The sequence below is a fragment of the Podarcis vaucheri genome (assembly GCF_965113315.1).
Source record: "Podarcis vaucheri genome assembly, chromosome: 4".
NCBI classification, from domain to species: domain Eukaryota; kingdom Metazoa; phylum Chordata; class Lepidosauria; order Squamata; family Lacertidae; genus Podarcis; species Podarcis vaucheri.
Genome location: NC_138762.1, coordinates 79,515,720 through 79,534,002, shown reverse-complemented (window position 1 = coordinate 79,534,002; position 18,283 = coordinate 79,515,720). Strand labels below are relative to the sequence as shown.

Genomic DNA, 18,283 nt, shown 5'->3' with positions numbered 1-18,283 from the left:
AGGCTGCCTTCCCCTCCCCTCCCTTTCTTTGGTGGTTCAGCTTCAATAATTTTATCTGCATGAGTGGATGGGCGTAGCTCACTCTTAAAGCAAAATGGACACATCCATGGATGCCCACGTGGGTACAGACGGATGTATATTTCAAGCGCAGGCACAGGAACATGCAGTCAAATAGCCTCCCCCAACCACACTTGCAGCAGAAAGACAGCTTGCCAAGTCCTGCAGTCTTCAACCCCTGGGTGGGGGACACCTGTGTTGTGGAACTACAAACCCCATCATCCTTGGCCATTGGCTGTGCTTGCTGGGGCTGATGAGAGGTGTAGTCTGATGACATCTGCAGGGCCACACATTTCCCATACCTGTTCAAAACCAAGCTCAAGGGTGAGGGCTTTGAGACAGGAAGGTTTTGTTCAGCTTAGGTTTGGTTTCCATTGCAGTGGAACAGTTAAGTCAGCTTTTGCTTGTCTAGTTGCTCTAGATCAGTGGTTCCCAACCTTTTTTGGCCATGCCAAAAGCACCTCTAAAATCCTGATGCCCCCTGTGACATATAATTCTTATTATTCAAAAAGTGAACTCCTGTTCATGTGGAGTAAGCCAAAAAGGCCATTCACCGCTCCCCTTAAAAATCAAATTGCCCCGTGGGGTGTGTACCCCATGTTGGGAACCACGGCTCTAGATGTTTTGGACATCTTTTAGCCCCCCGCCAACACGGACGGGAGTTGGACGGCAAAGCATGTGGACGCCACTAAGTTGGCAAAGGCTGAGTTCAGCAATCTGAAGGTCTTGATGTAGCGGTTGTGGTGGGGCTCTTTAAGTGCATTCCTTTCCTAATTTCAAAATGTGGCAAGCCAACCCATTGCTTGTTCTGTTTAATGGGCACCCTGGAATCCTACCCCAAAGTCTTGCACTGTAAACATCCCTGTTCAACTAGGACGGCAGTTCCTCTTGCCCAGTTTGGTTCAAGCAGACGGGAGATCAGATACATGGTTGGAATGGGAGAATTTCAACCCACTCACATTTTGCAAAATTGCACAGTGAGGCAGGCCAGGTGGATAGGTCAAATTTGCTGATACTGAGAGTGACATCTCCAAGAACTGGAGAATCTGTATGTGCTGCACTTTGCATGGATGTTTATGGAGCTCTGACTATTAGACTGCTATGGAGAACCTCCTTCACCTGTGGGGATCTGGACAATAAAAAGCATCTTACATTCATCACATATTTCTGCTTAATGCATTCCTCTTCTTATTCATGAGTAACCAGCTTGTTCTGTAAAGGTAAAGGTAAAGGTACCCCTGCCCGAACGGGCCAGTCTTGACAGACTCTGGGGTTTGTGCGCCCATCTCACATCTATTGGCCGGGGGCCAGCGCTGTCCGAAGACACTTCCGGGTCACGTGGCCAGCGTGACAACGCTGCTCTGGCGAGCCAGAGCCGCACACGGAACGCCGTTTACCTTCCCGCTGGTAAGCGGTACCTATTTATCTACTTGCCCCCGGGGGTGCTTTCGAACTGCTAGGTTGGCAGGCGCTGGGACCGAGCAGCGGGAGCGCACCCCGCCGCGGGGATTCGAACCGCCGACCTTTCGATCGGCAAGCCCTAGGCGCTGAGGCTTTAGCCCACAGCGCCACCCGCGTCCCTAGCTTGTTCTGTATAGGGGAAAAAATCTAACTAAAGTAATTAGTTCATCATAGGTGTGCCTAATGTGTATTGTCACAAATAAAAAAAAAAGCAAAAATGCCACTTAATCTTTTTTATCTGTGCCTAATGCGATCAGGAAGCTATTTTCATAATTGAGTAGTGTTGTCTTTTGGGGAGGAAATTCACCCAAAATTAGTGACACCAACATAATATAGGTACTTCACATGAACGTGACAGTAAAATAAACACAAATCATACAAGAAACAATTAGATTGTGAATGAACCCATTAATTTATTAACAAATATAAATACACACAATAATTTGAGGTAATTTATAAGGTCACACTCATTTAATACACAGGTTGGTAGGTAATGTGTAAGGTACCAGCTAGCAGCAACAGAAAGCGAAATCCGGCAGGGAGTTTCTTCCTCAACATATGAAACCCACAGTTCTTGAAAGGTTTGGGAGGGCAACCTTTTTCTACTGCTGAGCCGCAATAGCTCAGGGTTTGCCAACACATTATAACCATCAGGGATAGTGCTTCACCTGCACTCCCTCCTTCCTGATCAGTCTTGCTCTTGTCTTCCTTCCACCCACATGCCCTCATTGTTCCAAGCTGGCCTCTTTCTGCTGCCAACCTGCTGTTTTCTCACATTCTGCACTATCCATTGGCCAAATTTCATGATGCGTTTTTACCGCAATAGACTTTTGGCCACGTGGCCATGCTTCTTGATGGATCTTTGGTTGTTCGATCCCACTTCTCAGAGGTTATACACATCTGCTGTCATCCAACCCTTACAATCCACATGGAGACCCTGCTCAAACCATTGCCATTTCGCTACTAGGCTAAGCTCAAGGTGATGTTTTGGGTGTAGAAAGCCCTATACAGCTACCTGAAGGATCATCTTACCCCTCATTGCACTCCACAGGTGAGGGTCTCTTACAAATGTCATCTTATCACACAATGTAGGAATTGTTCCTTTGGTGTTGTGGCAGCAACCCTTTTGAATCTCTTCCCCTTGAATATTAGACAGGCACCGTTTTTATTGTCTTTTTGGCATCTACTGAAGATACATACACCCCCCCACCCACCCACACTTGATGTTTACCACCCAGGCCTCCTTTGGGAGGAAGGGCAAGATATAAATTTAATAACAAGCAAACAAACCAGCAAATCGGTCTTCTGTGTTGATGAGAATTATTCTAAAGCAAGAATCTGTGGATTTCCCCACACCACACCATTCCTGCTTCAGGTAATGTTCTATGTAGTTTCTTGAGCTTGTCATGCAGAGATAAAGGAAGCTACCTTTCCCACAATTACTTCTTCTGCGTATCTATTAAAGCCATGGACACCTTCTCTTCCTTGGCAACAGAAAAACACAAGGAAATGGACATATCTCACCTGTGTACCAAAATATGGACATTACTCCTGAATAGTGGGTGATATAAAGTCAAAACAAATGGCCACTTTGGCCACCTACCATTTTGAATGGTACATGGTTTTCTACTACATGGTTTCAAACATTATGTGATTTTTTGGGGGAGGCCACATATTCTCATGTGAGGTAAAGCAGATCTTCCCCATATTCTCCATGTGGTTTGTTGAAGCTATCTGCATTAATTAACTGTGGCTGGTGATGTTGAACAGAGAAGGTATTCCTTCAGATTTCCTGCTAGAGACTCCTTCCCTTCTTGTCTTTTCTTCTACCTCTTCCCACCCACCCCCACTGCTTTCTAGATTTCACAATATCAACTGTCACTTTTCAACTGTGAAATATTTACCTGCTGTTTTGGTGAGAACCTATGTAAAAAAAACCACCACCATACTATGACCAAACTTTTCAGAACAGAATAAACCAGAGGTAGTGATCAAACCTATCCATTCTTAAGGAAATCAGCCCTGAGTGCTCACTGGAAGGACAGATCCTGAAGCTGAGACTCCAATACTTTGGCCACCTCATGAGAAGAGAAGACTCCCTGAAAAAGACCCTGATGTTGGGAAAGATGGAGGGCACAAGGAGAGGGGACGACAGAGGACGAGATGGTTGGACAGTGTTCTCGAAGCTACCAGCATGAGTTTGACCAAACTGCGGGAGGCAGTGGAAGACAGAAGTGCCTGGCATGCTCTGGTCCCTGGGGTCATGAAGAGTCGGACACGACTAAACGACTAAACAACAACAACAACAAAAGTGATGGTCAGAAAATACAGCAGTGGCACATGGATGGATCAAGAGAACTAAACTGTCACTAACTGGTAACTGGGGATGAAGGAACATCAACTACAGAATACTGTGTAAGACCAACCTTGATCTGCATCAACACATATTTAAGCAACTTGCATCTTCCTGGCATTTCTCACTTGGTAAGTTGGTTGTTCACATTCACCTATAAAAGCACAACATATTTTGGTGCTTGTTCTTATTTCAGATATCAACTCTTCCTTGAGATGCTCTCTGGAAGTTTCTTGTGCTCCCACTGTAGCGCTGAAATGCCAGAGCAGAGAACGGATCGGTGCCTGTGCCTGTGCCCTGCCCATTTAAACAACAAGGTAGACAAATGGGGGCTCAATGGGTTTCTGAATTCAGCTAAAATAAATTTTGAATCTGTTCATTCAGATCAGGTATGTTGCCTCTGGAGGCCCAAGATCTGCCCCTCAAGAGCTTTGTCCTCATCATTAATTGTCAAGCATCAAGCAGACGAAATCCAAGTCTGTGGAGAAAAAAGCAATTAGATATTTTAGGCAGTGATAAAAACACCACAAATAATCAATTTCTATGGCATTAGCAGCTACCAGGTCCAGGAAAAGTCTATAAAAGCTAGAATTTATTGCAGAACACCAGCCAGCTTACAAAGCATTGATCCTTAGTAGTATGCATAGATTGCTGGATTTTAAGAGGAATTCCTAATGATTCTTACCTTTCGTAAAAGTGGGGGAGGGGTGGGGGGTGAGGACACTGAAGGAAAGAGAAAACACAGCAAGGGAAAAAGCTAAGCTAAAAATGCCTGCTAAACTGTATTTGTTTACTTTCTATAAGAAACCCACTAGTAAATTGTTTGGAGGCAATTAGATGTAATCTGATGCATAGAACCTCATAAAAGGGGAACAGTTAATTGCAGTAATAACACATTACTTTTTAAAAAACCCACATTTATTGTTCTTATTTTAAAGATTCTTTGCCACACCTGGAAAAGAAAAGGAGGAACAGATATACATTTCTGAATGTAACGGAAACCTAGACCTGCTCTTTTTTTTTTTTGGGGGGGGGGGGAAACACATACATCCCCTCTTTGTGAAAGTTAATGCCAGACGGTACTTAAATTCGTATTAACCTTTCCAATACTATTTATTTATGTTAAATAATCCCACATTAGACTCTTGCTCACACTACACAAAATGAAAATGGAATGAATAACACTCATTAGAAAGACTAATTTACCTACTTAACTTTAAAGACATTGCTGGGTAGCTTTGAAAATTGAATATAGAGAGAGCAGCCATTGGCAACTTGGTGCCCCCCCCCCGATGTTTAGGACTACAGGCATGCCCTCAAACATTTCTCAGATGAAAATATGGACATCAGGAAGCTTCTCCAGCATTTGATCTCACCGCACACATAGACGTCATCTACATCAGTCCCCTTGAGCCAATTGCAACCTCTCTGCCAAATCTACCTCATAAGATTGTCATAAAGAAAAAATGTGCGAGGGAAGGGGTTGTGTACAACACCTTCAGCAGATAAATAGAAGGAATTATGATTTTGGCTGATGGGATATAATAATAATAATAATAATAGAAACTGTGAAAATGATCAGGAGTAAATCCTGTTGAACTCAGTGGGACTTGGTTCTGAGTGAAAATGTTTAGGATTGCAATATAAGGCTGTCCAGTCTTTACCCAGTTACCTGGGAGTCAGCTCCATTGAATACGGTGGGACTTACTTCTGAGTAGGTGTCGTACGGCTCCATTTACCATAAAGGAATAAACACTCCATGTGTTTCCTAAAAAACGGCTGGCTGTGGAAGCATTGCAATTAAAGAATTTAAAGTGGATTGGTGACATTTTCCTTCACAAGTATAGGAAGGGCTTTGTATGCCAGCTTCAACGTTTCCTTCATTTGGTGCAATTATTTTATTATCAGTATAAACAGGTCTTTGTTTTTCACGCACCACTTTTAATTGTTCTCCGAGACGTGGTGGGGAGGAAAAAGCAAAACCGGGATAATCTAGGATCAAATAAAAAACCAAGATGGCTTCTGTAATTCTGGGACTGTCCCTGGAAAATCAGGACACTTGGAGCATATGTGTCAGGGGTTCAGGAGCAGAGACGCAGAGAAGGGAGGAAACAGAGAGCGAGGGGGAGGAATACGAAGGAAGGATGAGTGGGGATGACGACCCGAGATCCCCGAGCCTGTCCAGTGAGTCCGAGGATTCCCAGAAGGGAGCGCCAGCGGTCAGAGCAAGGGGGGAGAGCAGGGGGACACCCCAGGAAGAAGGGGCCAGAGAGGAATCAGAGAGCAGCAGCTGGAAATCGGGACCAACGTGCCCAGCTGGGAGCAGCGGGGAGAAAGGGGACCAGACATCGGGTTCCGGAGGCTTTCAGCAGGAGGGAGGGCATGAGTCAGGAGTAGTCACGCCCACATCAGGGAGCGAGGAAACGGTCAAGAGGAAGGTAGAGAGTTGGGCGCGCGCGCCAAGTTCAAATGCAGCGGAAGCTGGCGCAGTAAGCAGCCCGGAGAGTGAGCCAGGTCCCAAAGCCCGCCGCAAGGAGGCGGAAGGGTCCGGGGGGTCAGCGTCAGAAGAGAGTAGGAAGGAGGAGACCCCGGGGGGCAGAAGGACCCAGAGACAGAAGGAAAGGCGCAGGAGGTGGAGCAAGGCTAGGGTATTAAGCTGGTGTGCTAGAGGCGTAGACTCAGACGGGTCTTCGCCGGTCTGACCTAGAAGACGTAGGGCTGCACATTGCAGTTAGGAAATGGAACCTGTAACCCAATAAAAACTCTTATAACGTGAACGCTGGCTAGCGTGGTCCTATGTGAGCTGGGACTGGGTAGCAGCCCTGACAGTATGTGACAAGTCCCATCAGCCCCAGTCAGCAAGGCCTTCAGCCAGTGGCGTAGCGTGGGGGGTGCAGGGGGGGGCAGCTGCATCGGGCGCAACATCTGGGGGTTAGGGTTAGGGTGCGCAAATCCACGGGTTAGGGGGCGCAAATCCACGGGTTAGGGGGCGCAAATTACTTGCCTTGCCCCGGGTGCTGACAACCCACGCTACGCCACTGCCTTCAGCCTCAACAAGAGACATTGAGGAAAACACAGGAATGGAGCCGGCAGCAGTATTATACTGAAGCTGAAAGAGCTGTATTGGATACACCTCAAATACCTCTAAAATTCCAGCATGAGGAGTGGTCTCAAACATTTTAAATCAATTCCCAGTTACACAAACTGAGAGTGACATTGCAGTAATGTACATGTGTACGTAGAAGTAAGCTCTATTGTGTTCAGTGGTACTTACTCTGAGGTAAATGCTTATAAGATCGCAGTGAACTTGCTTAGCTGGCTTTGGGAAGGCGGCACAAGGGCTGTGGGGGAGTATCAAATTTTGGGCTTGCTGGCCCCCCGGATAACAAGGCAGTGTGCAGCCCACCCATGTAGAAGTGCTCTTCTGGCCCCCTTGATATGAAAAGTTGGGCTGCCATGCATCTATACAGGCATAGGCAAACTCGGCTCTCCAGATGTTTTGAGACTACAGTTCCCATCATCCCTGACCACTGATCCTGTTAGTTGGTGGTGATGGGAGTTGTATTCCCAAAACATCTGGAGGGCTGAGTTTGCCTATGCCTGATCTATACAATTTGACTGCACTCAGGTGCCACATGGAAGCCCTCACGACTATATTTTGAGGAGCATGGAACCATTGTACACAACTTTGCCTGGCCTGAACAAATTGTGACCCACCAAACGTATATTATGGTCATATGTTACAGTCCAGCCACCCCTTCCTAGGGTTTTGCCACCACCCTGACAATTTGTCCAGGATGGCAGGGGTAGGCAATGTGCCGGTTAGATCTTTTCAAGAGAATGCATTGAAATGTCAGAAGGTATGAAAACGCGAGCTCTGCTTTAGAGGTGGTGATGGTGTCCAGGAGTGTGTGTGTGTGGGGGAGAGAGAATAGAAATTAATCCAAAACGTATCAAGTTCACCCATTAAATCCTCACAGTAGTGAACTGCTCAGTAGTGGTGCTAATAAAAACAACAACAGCCTGGCTTACGGAATGCAAATGAGGCAGAGAAAAAGCAAAACGAGAACCCACCGCCAACCAGCCACCCTGTTTGGGTTATGGTATTTACTCAATCTGTACGTTAGCTGCAGCCCCACACTTGCAAGCCCTCAGATATGCTCACACAGCAGTGGAGGGGAACCTGACAGCGACACTTGGCATGCGATCATAACATTCCCTGGCACACTCTCCGAATGCCATGTGGAGCTATTTGTACAGTTAGGCAGAGACCCCTGCAGCACAGGAAATGCCATCGGAAGTACCGCTGACCCTGCTTGGCCTCTGGTGCAGCTCTGCTTCCCGACTTATCACTGGCCCGAATTCAAACGCGATCTCTGGAGAAAGCAAATCAATTGAACACATGTTTGGTCTGAAAAATGCCATTTTTTTTGGAAGAGGCGGAGATATTCCCTTACACCAGAGCGTTTTCCTTGCCCTGAAGATTTGTCAAGTGCAATTGAAGGCACGCACATCACGGCGCGTTGCCGGTGCCAGGAGAAAATAATTTCAATGTGTCCTTTAGTGCTCCGATAAAATACAGGCAGGCAGTGTTGAAACAAGATGCCCTGCGAAAGTCCCAAACACTCTGGCATTCTGCGTTTCTTATACATTTGGGATGGGGCCAGAGCGGCAGGTTTTGTGTAAGAACCAAGAGAGCGACTCCACAAACTTCTCCTCTCGTCTCCTAGACAGTTGTTTTTAAGCGGAATAATCGATGTGTCTCTAACTCGCACAAAGTCATCTTGGAAAAGCCATCTTTACAGCAAACTGGTAATCTGGGTAGCTGAAGAATAAATGATGAACAAATATACATCACAAATGAATTTATGCATTCATTTTCTTTGCTGCAAGTCACAGAGTCATATCATCTAGTCCAACCCCCATGGTGTGTTTCTGCTAAAACATTTCACAAATACACCAAGAAGTCATTGTTGGCACAACCATTATATTTATCGTTTAGGTCTTGGAGGTGATTTTCCACTGTACCAATTTTTCAATGTGGTCTCCAGATTATTAATACACTTCCCAGATGAGTTCATTGGCCCCCTCTCTGCCTACTTTTAAGTGGGTATGAAAAACTATATCGTTTTGGTGGGCATTTCAAAGTTAATTCTCTTCTCTCTGTTTCTTTTAGTCCTGTTTCTGCTTGTTTCTTTTAAAATTGGCTTGTTGTTTGATTGTACTTGCTTTTGTTACATCAATTTACCTTAAGAGATTGCATGCCGTCTTGAATTGATACTTTGCCAAGGATGTTGCTTGGCATTTAAACAATATAAGTAAGCAAATAACATACATAAAATAAATGATCACTTCCCATTCTTTCTGAATTTCACCTGCACTTTATTAGCTAGCTATTATAGTAGAAATCCCTACTGCGGACAACTTGGCTTGGAATCTTTTTCTTTAAAAAGAAAACACATTTCAATAAACCTGCTCCTCTCAGTGTAACACTAGGTCAGCCCTGTGCAAGACTGTTTTGAATGGATGAGGTTTCCTACGGTTTTGACCACCATTGCTGAAGGTAAACTCAAACTGTGAAGGTCAAACTCCCAGCCTCCCATTGAAAGTATTATAATACAGAGAATGTCCTGGAGTCAGATACTGTACTACTACTGATGCAATAGGGGCCTGACATATTCAAACTGAGAACAGCCGGCAACATTTTAATCGTAACACCCTGAACGTTTTCTGCAGGATATAGAGGAAATAACGTGATCCACAGTGAGGAAATTAGTGGCAAGGGAACAGGAGAGGAGGAATCCCAAAAGAATCCAAAAGGAACACATTTTCCTGACGCCTTTCCCCTCACATCACCAAATGATACCCATATGAGAAGCTTCACACAACTTCGCACAACTGCAAGCGGCGGAAAGGCAACATTTGCATGGAAAGGTCAAAGGACTCTTATGGATAAACAGCTTGATACGCAACCCCGTCACTTAAAATTAAAGGGAATTACAATGCTATTTTTAAGGGGGAGGGGAATACTAAAAAGGGGAAACTGGTTGTGCTCAGCTAGAGGAAACCAATATATTTTCTTTCTTTCTTTCGGGGTGGGGTGGGGGTTTAGGGGGTTGCTTTTAGTACTTTCTGTGGTGTGAATTATTTATTTATTTATTCGCCAAGAACAAGGATTTCTGTTCTTTGATAGTTTGTTGTGTTTAAAAGACAGTGTAAAACTCTCCTCGCAAACAGTTGTTTACAGGGTGCTTTTCAGCACAAAGCTGTTTTAAAGCTCAATTGTGCATTTTGCAGATAAAGTGGGAAAACTAACTGAAGGCTGTATTGTAAGCAGCGGTTGCCGTGGAAACCCCAGTTTCAAGAGCTGGTTCTCCATTACCACTTAATTTAGGCTTCCTAATTGCATTCCGCTAAATCGGTAGCGACAATATCTGCAGAGCAAAACTGCATGCCCAGTCTAGCGCAAACCTCTTTGAAACAAGCTTTTTGAAAGCCAGGAGCTATAAAAACTCAGCGTGACGCAGAGCATATGAGAAACCTGTAGTTCAAATGTACTGCTGCCTGCTTTCTCATCCTTAGTAACTTCAGTGTGCTCCACACCAATCTATTAGTTCAGTCTACCTTAAAGATCATAAAGCTCTGCCAAGTGGAAACTCATCTGTCCACCAACACGTTGGTGCAAAATAGATTTAATTGTACTCCTGACCCAGTATCATGTCCATCTTATTTTACTACACGCCAGCAGGTAGCCTGAGCGGAGGCTCACTTTCCCTTGAACTGCCCTTGCTCCTGCGGCACAGGGAGAACAATGCTTCCTCAGTTTAAATTATTTGCCACTGTTCAGCTGTGTAGCAAGCCAGACCGCCCATCTGTGGCCTGAAGAGAGCCTTGTCAGAACCACTAGACATAAAAGCATTCCAATTATCGACCACACGGCTTTAATAGAGGAGGCAACTAATATGATAGTGTAAGTGATTCTGCCAGTGAGACGCTCTCCATCACTGTCAGATTAACACTTCAGTTAAACTCCTGTAAATCAGTCACATTATGCAGTTGCTCGAGGAATAAACACAGGCCCATTATGCTCAAAATTCCAGAGGGCTGCCCCCCTTCAATGGGGAGTTACATGGGATGTTCTATTAATCGACATTCCTTGTCAAGTTTATCATGGTGCAAGCACTAATGTGGGCATTGTCAGAAAGATTTAACTCACCAATGATGAGGTTCTGAAATGGACATCCAAGTGTACTAGCATCTCCTGAGGCCTTCTGCATCTGAGAATGTCCCCTTTAACTCAGTCTGGGCTTACTCCTGAGTGAACATGCCCATCATTGAACTTTATAGGTGGAAGGGGTTCTCGGAACTGATATGCAATGTGATCCAGTCATGGCCAGGTTTCCTTCTTAAAACTTTTAAAAACTGAAAGCTCTTGGAGCACAAGCTCCACTTCTGGAGTCCTACTTTATCCAGTGGCCTCAGCAAATAATCACATCAAGTTTCAGGTGCATGTTGTATTTGCAAATCACTGCTTCTTCCGTGTTTTACTTCCATTCACTCTGACCAGTATTTACAAAACAGTCTCAAGTCTTCAGTTACAGATAGGTAGCCGTGTTGGTCTGCCATAGTCAAAATAAAAAAAATCCTTCCAGTAGCACCTTAAAGACCAACTAAGTTAGTTCTTGGTATGAGCTTTCGTGTGCTTATCTGAAGAAGTGTGCATGCACACGAAAGCTCATACCAAGAACTAACTTAGTTGGTCTTTAAGGTGCTACTGGAAGGAATTTTTTTATTTAGTCTCAAGTCTTAACACCTTTGATTAGTGGTCTACATGTCACACACACAGAGACACCACCACCATTTAATGTTCCAGCCTGTCTTCTCTTTCTAAAATGGCTTTGTGACACCAGCACCCGAAACATGTCATTTATGGATTTTCAAAGTTGCTCAGCCCATTATTCTTACATGGAGGAGCTCAGGAGCACATTGTTTGTGAACAGAGAAGATCACACTGAGAACCGCCACAGGTTCTCAGCCACAGTAACTCTGTGGATAATTGAGTGCAGCACATAGCTTCAAGGAAGGCCCAAGTCTTTTAATACAACTGGGACCTGTGAAATAGCAAAAGCAGAGTGTGTGTCTCTGAGCACACGCAAAGCACCTTTATTTCACTGTTAAAACAAAGCTGTTGGCTCTCATCCATCTGGAATTAAGAGAGAAGTCATCTTTCAATGTGAGAGAATGTGTCTTCCAAGCAAGCCTACTGCTTTTAGGGTTTATCATTGTCATTTCCTTGGAACGAGGTGACCAGCCCTGTACTTGTACTGCTGTAATTGAACTTATTCCTTGGAAATCAATATCAATTCTTTAATAAGATACAGTACACATGTTGTGTTATGACATCTCCTGCTTACCTTCTGGCCTGCTCTCCGTTTGGGATGCAGTTGGTTTGCATTGTGTTGGTTGCGCATTGGAGAGAGAGAGCTTAATATTGAACGGTTCAGAAATCCAGGTTTGCAAAGCAGATATTTCAGACATACTATCTATATGGCACATAGGACCAGATAGACAGGTGGTGCCTTAGGGTCTCAATGCATGAATGAGCTAATGGTTTCAGAAGGCACCATTTAGATTTGCCAGGTTCTGGGAACATTTTGGGTCAAGGGGCTAGGGGTGGGAATCTGTACAAAGGAGATGGGCTCCACTCGAACTGTAATGGAACCAGACTGCTGGTGCTTAAAATCAAGAAGGTTGCACAGCAGCTTTTAAATTAACTTCTGGCAGGAAGCTGACAGGTGCTGGTTTGGGAGGCATCTGCCTCAGGAGAAATCATCCCTCGGGAATGACATTCTAAATGTTCTGTGAACTCCAAATGGAGGACAGGGGAGAATGTGACAATGAAGGCATGGAAACTAATGGGAGCGAATAAAAAAAAGAAGACTAAAAGGTCACAGGAGAGACCATTCACAAAAAACGAGTTTGTAAAGAGGGGCCAGAGTGTACAGTTTATGTGCAAATTCTAGAAGCCTGAAAGCAAAGGTGCATGAATTACCCTGCTTGGCAATAAAAAAAGAAATCAGAGATATAGGGAGCAGAGATACCTTCTCGTGCTCAGGTTCTGGGAATCTTCACTCTCAGTGTATCTCCTGATGCCCATGTTGTTGTTGTTGTTGTTGTTTAGGCAGCAGGTGGAGACCCTTTTGTTCCCCCAGGTCTGATAGCATTCATTTGTTTTTTGTTGCTCTGCTACTTTTATATGATGATGAATGGAAAGATACAGCTACATGACAACAGCATACTAATGTCCACATCCCCAGATGGAAGCTCCTGATGTTTGGTTTGCCAGCTACGGCAGTGGGCCAGGATAGCTTGGCATCATATGTCTGTGCTCTGGTGACCTCCGGCTTTAACTATTGTAATATACTGGATGCAGTGCTGTGCTTGAAGGTGGTCCAGAGACTGCAGCTAGGGCAGAATGAAGCTGCTAGGTTGGTAACTGGGACAGTGTGATGGGACAATGTGTCACCAGTCCTGAAAGCTCTTCACCGGCTGCTGGTGACTTAAAGGTAAAGGTAAAGGGACCCCTGACAGTTAAGTCCAGTTGCGAACGACTCTGGGGTTGCGGTGCTCATCTCGCTTTACAGGCCGAGGGAGCTGGCGTTTGTCCACAGACAGTTTTTCCAGGTCATGTGGCCAGCATGACTAAGCCGCTTCTGGCGCAATGGAACTCTGACACCAGAGCAGTGCACGAAAACGCCATTAACCTTCCCACCAGAGTGGTACCTATTAATCTACTTGCACTTTTTTTGGGCGTGCTTTCGCACAGCTAGGTTGGCAGGAGCAGGGACCGAGCAACGGGAGCTCACCCCATTGTGGGCATTCGAACCACTGACCTTTTGATCGGCAAGCCCAAGGCTCCATGGTTTAGACCACAGCACCACTCGCGCCCCAAGCCTAATTTAAGGTGTTAGTACTTGGGCAGAAACCCTAAGAGACTTGGGACCTACAGTAAGTACCGTATTTTTCGCACCATAGGGCGCACCGGACCATAGGGCGCACCCAGTTTTTAGGGGGGGAAATCAAGAAAAAAATCTCCCCCCCCCAGCCCCAAAGAGCAGCGTACAGGGTGCGCACAACCTCTCCCTGCCGGAGGGGTTGCGCGCAGCTATGGAGCAAGCCAAGTTTTGGCTTCCCCTTTAGCCCCATGCAGCCTCTCCTTGCCGGGAGACGCTGCGCAGGGCTAAAGAAGCCATAGCCCCGTGCAGCCTCTCCTTGCGGAGGGGCTGCGCGCAGCTATGGGAGAAGGCAAGGCAGCGAGCGGGATGGATCCCGCTGGCTGTTCTGCCTTCCCCTTTAGCCCCACGCAGCGTCTCCGCAAGGAGAGGCTGCACGGGGCTATGGGAGAAGGCAAGGCAGCGAGCGGGTTGGATCCCGCTGGCTGTTCTGCCTTCCCCTTTAGCCCCGCGCAGCGTCTCCTTGCGGAGGGGCTGCGCGCAGCTATGGGAGAAGGCAAGGCAGCGAGCGGGATGGATCCCGCTGGCTGTTTTGCCTTCCCCTTTAGCCCCGCGCAGCGTCTCCTTGCCGGGAGATGCTGCGCAGGGCTTTCCTGGCTTTTCTGGGAGGTGGGGGAATTCCCCCACCTCCCGCAAAACCGGCAGAAGCCGCGCGCACTTTAAAAGGGCTGCACGGCTTCTCCTGGCTTTCCTGGAAGGGGGGAGAAGGGACTGATGCGGCCAGTCAGTCCCTTCTCCCTCCTGTGGAAAAGCCCGCAAGAGCGCACGGAGCTTGTGTGCGGCTCTTGGGGGCCTTTCCCGTCTGCGTCCCCCCCTGCATTCGCTCCATAGGACGCACACACATTTTCCCTTGCTTTTTAGGAGGGAAAAAGTGCGTCCTATGGTGCGAAAAATACGGTACCTAAAAGAGTGACTCCCCCAATATCAACCATCTTGGACCCTGTTCGTGGTGCCGTCTTTGGCTGTCATCCTTTGGTCTTGACCTGTGGCAAGGCCTTCTCAGCAGTGGCCTCTCATTTCTAGAATGCCCTCCCTGGTGAGGTGCAACTGCCTCCCTCATTGTTAACTTTCAGGAGGAATTTAAAGACATTCATGTTTACCCAGGCACATGATGGTTGAGAGATACTGGCCATGGCAACATTGGAACTGGTAAATATGAGGGTATGTAATTGTCTTACAAAGGTTTTACATGGTCTAAATGTATTAGGTGGTTTTTAATTGTTTTTAAAAGCTTTAAAGTTTTTGTTGTTTTTATTTTAAATTATAGTGTTTTAACATTTTGATGTTTTCTGGACTGGGCTCCTTTGGGAAGTAGAGTGGGAAACAAATGCAAGCAAGCAACCAACAAATAAATCCAGTGGTCATCATCCAACACATCAAATAGGCTACAACTTTGATGCCATTTTTGACACATGTGATGTGAGGGATGGACCAAATAAAGGGTATGTGTGCAGTGCACCCCTTCCCCAGTCATGGTTAGGCCACCATCTGAGTAAAGCTTGGATTGGTGGTGGCAACTGGTCCCTGCAAGAGTGGTTAGAGAAAGAAACTTTGGGGTTAGCTAAAAAGAGAAGATGGGAGCAGGAGCAAAAGAAAAGAACTGCAGATTTATTTATTTTTTTTAAAAAAGGAATAAATCAGGTAGAACACTGCACTGGGCTCTTTTGTATGCATTAAACCTCATAAGCCTAGCTTATAACTAGTGCCACGGAAGGGCGAGTGCCAAGACCCATAGGCCTGTTGAGAAGAGGATACAAAGCAACTGGCCCTGGTTTCAAACTCTGGTGCAGGAGCATCTCCCTTCAGCTGCTTATATAGAGAGCCAGTGTGGTGTAGTGGTTAAGAGCGGTGGATTCGTAATCTGGTGAACCAGGTTCGATTCCCCACTCCTCCACATGCAGCTGCTGGGTGACCTTGGGCTAATCACACTTCTCTGAAGTCTCTCAGCCTCACTCACCTCACAGAGTGTTTGTTGCGGGGCAGGAAGGGAAAGGAGATTGTTAGCCACTTTGAGACTCCTTAGGGCAGTGATAAAGCGGGATATCATATCCAAACTCTTCTTATATGAGTATGCTGCCAAATGGTTTGGTGGGCACCCATTTCTCCTACTGCATCAATCTCCTGCTGTTCCTCCTACTGTCAGATTTGTGTCAAGCTGAAGGGATTTGCAAGATCAGAGGCCAGCACAGATAATTTCTGGGACTCTGTGGCATGCATAAAACAATGTCTCTGGGATGAGCCGTGTAAATCAGCTCTTCTCTTCATTTATACACATACATATGTGGTCTCCTTCCATCAAAGAAATAACGGCAGTGTGAAGAGACCAGTGGGAGGTGTGCAGAGGTGTTGATAACAAAGGTCCCCATGCTCCCATCCATTGCAGAGCAGGAGGACAGAGGAACTGGGAGGGCTAGGGAAAAGGGAATGATGAAAAGAAACATGTCACCCCCCCTTACAAAGAGCAGAGCCAAAATGGCACGTTTCCTTTTCTTCTGAGTTCTTGGGTGACCTTCTGCAGGAATGAATGAGTGCTTGGCTTGCCATAGGCTTTGAGGGAAAGGTGTCAGGGCAGAAATGGAGCCAGAAACAATTGTTCTATATGGTACATGCTTCCCAGTGGTTGGCACACTTCCCAGGAGATGCCTCAATGTGAATTAACAAACATCAACACTTCCAAGAAGTCACGAGGAGCTGTGTTATCCAGATGATATGGCTCGTTTTTACCCTAGAGATAGAATGCAAGAAATATGATAGGACCTTAATGCCAAGGAGGTGGCAATTTTATTAGCAATCTCAAACAGGAAGGTTTCATTGGACCGACCCACTGAGATTTTATTTTTACAGTAATGCTCTAAAATATTTAAGGGAAGGTGGACATTTGTGTTATGTCACTCCCAGACAACCATGTCTATTGAGTATTCAACCTGATTTGTTTGCACAGAGCTTGGGGGAGGTAATATGACACCCACAATTGAGCATTCACTCTTATTGGGTGGCAGGGAGATCATGCAATGGGATATCAACCAATGAATATCACCTGCAATGCAAAGGTGCTTCAGAGGCAGCCCCTGTCACAGTCACACCGTGCTATCCCAAAGCGCATAAACACTCACCAGAAAGGTGTATCACTGCATGGAAATTGCAATTTACTTTTACTTTTACAATCTTTTCACATTTTCATATATAAATGATATATATAACCTCCCTAATCCAGTTATGGACGTGCACCACAGGAACAGTTTGACACAAGAAGAAATAGGCTTGCAAACAATTCTGTGTATACAGTTATTCTGCATCCTGCTATGTGCATTTAGCCCAGTTCTGAAGATCAGTGATCATGTCAAGTCCTGGACTGGATTCAGTGCTTCTGCTTCCACCTTCCTGCTAATCTTGTGCATGAGCCTACACAGGTACTGTTCTAGGTACTGGGACTTTTCAAAACAATGAGAGCAAAATATTACAGTGGTACCTCAGGTTACATACGCTCCAGGTTACATATGCTTCAGGTTACAGACTCCGCTAACCCAGAAATAGTATCTCAGTTTAAGAACTTTGCTTCAGGATGAGAACAGAAATCTTGCTCCAGCAGCATGGTGGCAGCAGGAGGCCCCATGAACTAAAGTGGTGCTTCAGGTTAAGAACAGTTTCAGGTGAAGAACGGACCTCTGGAATGAATTAAGTACTTAATCTGAGGTACCACTGTACTAGCTAGCACTGGGTATTTGCTCTTAGGAACATACATATTAAATCTGAGCAGCCCTGGAGTTTTGTTACAAATAATTTTTTGGACGCCATCCAAATTTCAATCTTTCCATGGATTCTTCTTTTTAAAGCAGCAGCTAGATCAAGGCTTAATGAGTATGTGATATAATTACTTCTCCTAGCGTTGGAATTATGCCACATATTCAGTTATTGAAGTCAAGCTCTGTGGTGGAATCCCTTCCCTGCGGCAATGCCGTGACTACTGTTGCCCTGATTGTGGTATCGTTGCCGAAAATCAGCTTGAAAGTCAGCGTGGTGTCTGTTTGTTATCCGTAGGCTTAAAAGATCTACTTTTTGGCCAATGGGACGAAATGAGAGATCTCCACAAATGTTCACAGTGGCAGTAAATCTTTTATTGTACAGCTTCCATTTGCAAATATCAGCTTTCATAATCTCAAACTAGCTATTTAAATATTCTCACTAGCTTAAATTTCCTCCATCTCATCGGCTGAATTTTCCTGTGGTCTGGCCAAGCCCATTTTGTAAGGAATAGATTCTGTAGTTTCCGTGTCGGATTGTGGCAAACACACACATACACAGCAAGATGGGAAAATGCCTAGCTATTGTGTATGAGTAGGTCTCCCAGTAAAATGTTGCCATACACTGAAGCTTATTGCCTCATTACTCTTCAAGTCTT

General features: G+C 45.6%; 1 long non-coding RNA gene across 1 annotated transcript in view; it reads right to left on the bottom strand.

Annotated features, from left to right (window-relative positions):
* Positions 1 to 2,751: 2,751 nt before the first annotated feature.
* The window catches only part of LOC309530236, a 171,398-nt gene continuing 155,866 nt past the window's right edge, over positions 2,752 to 18,283 (bottom strand). The window contains exon 3 of the long non-coding RNA XR_014218712.1: positions 2,752 to 4,349. This is a non-coding gene — a long non-coding RNA (uncharacterized lncRNA). The remainder of the gene's footprint in view (positions 4,350 to 18,283) is intronic.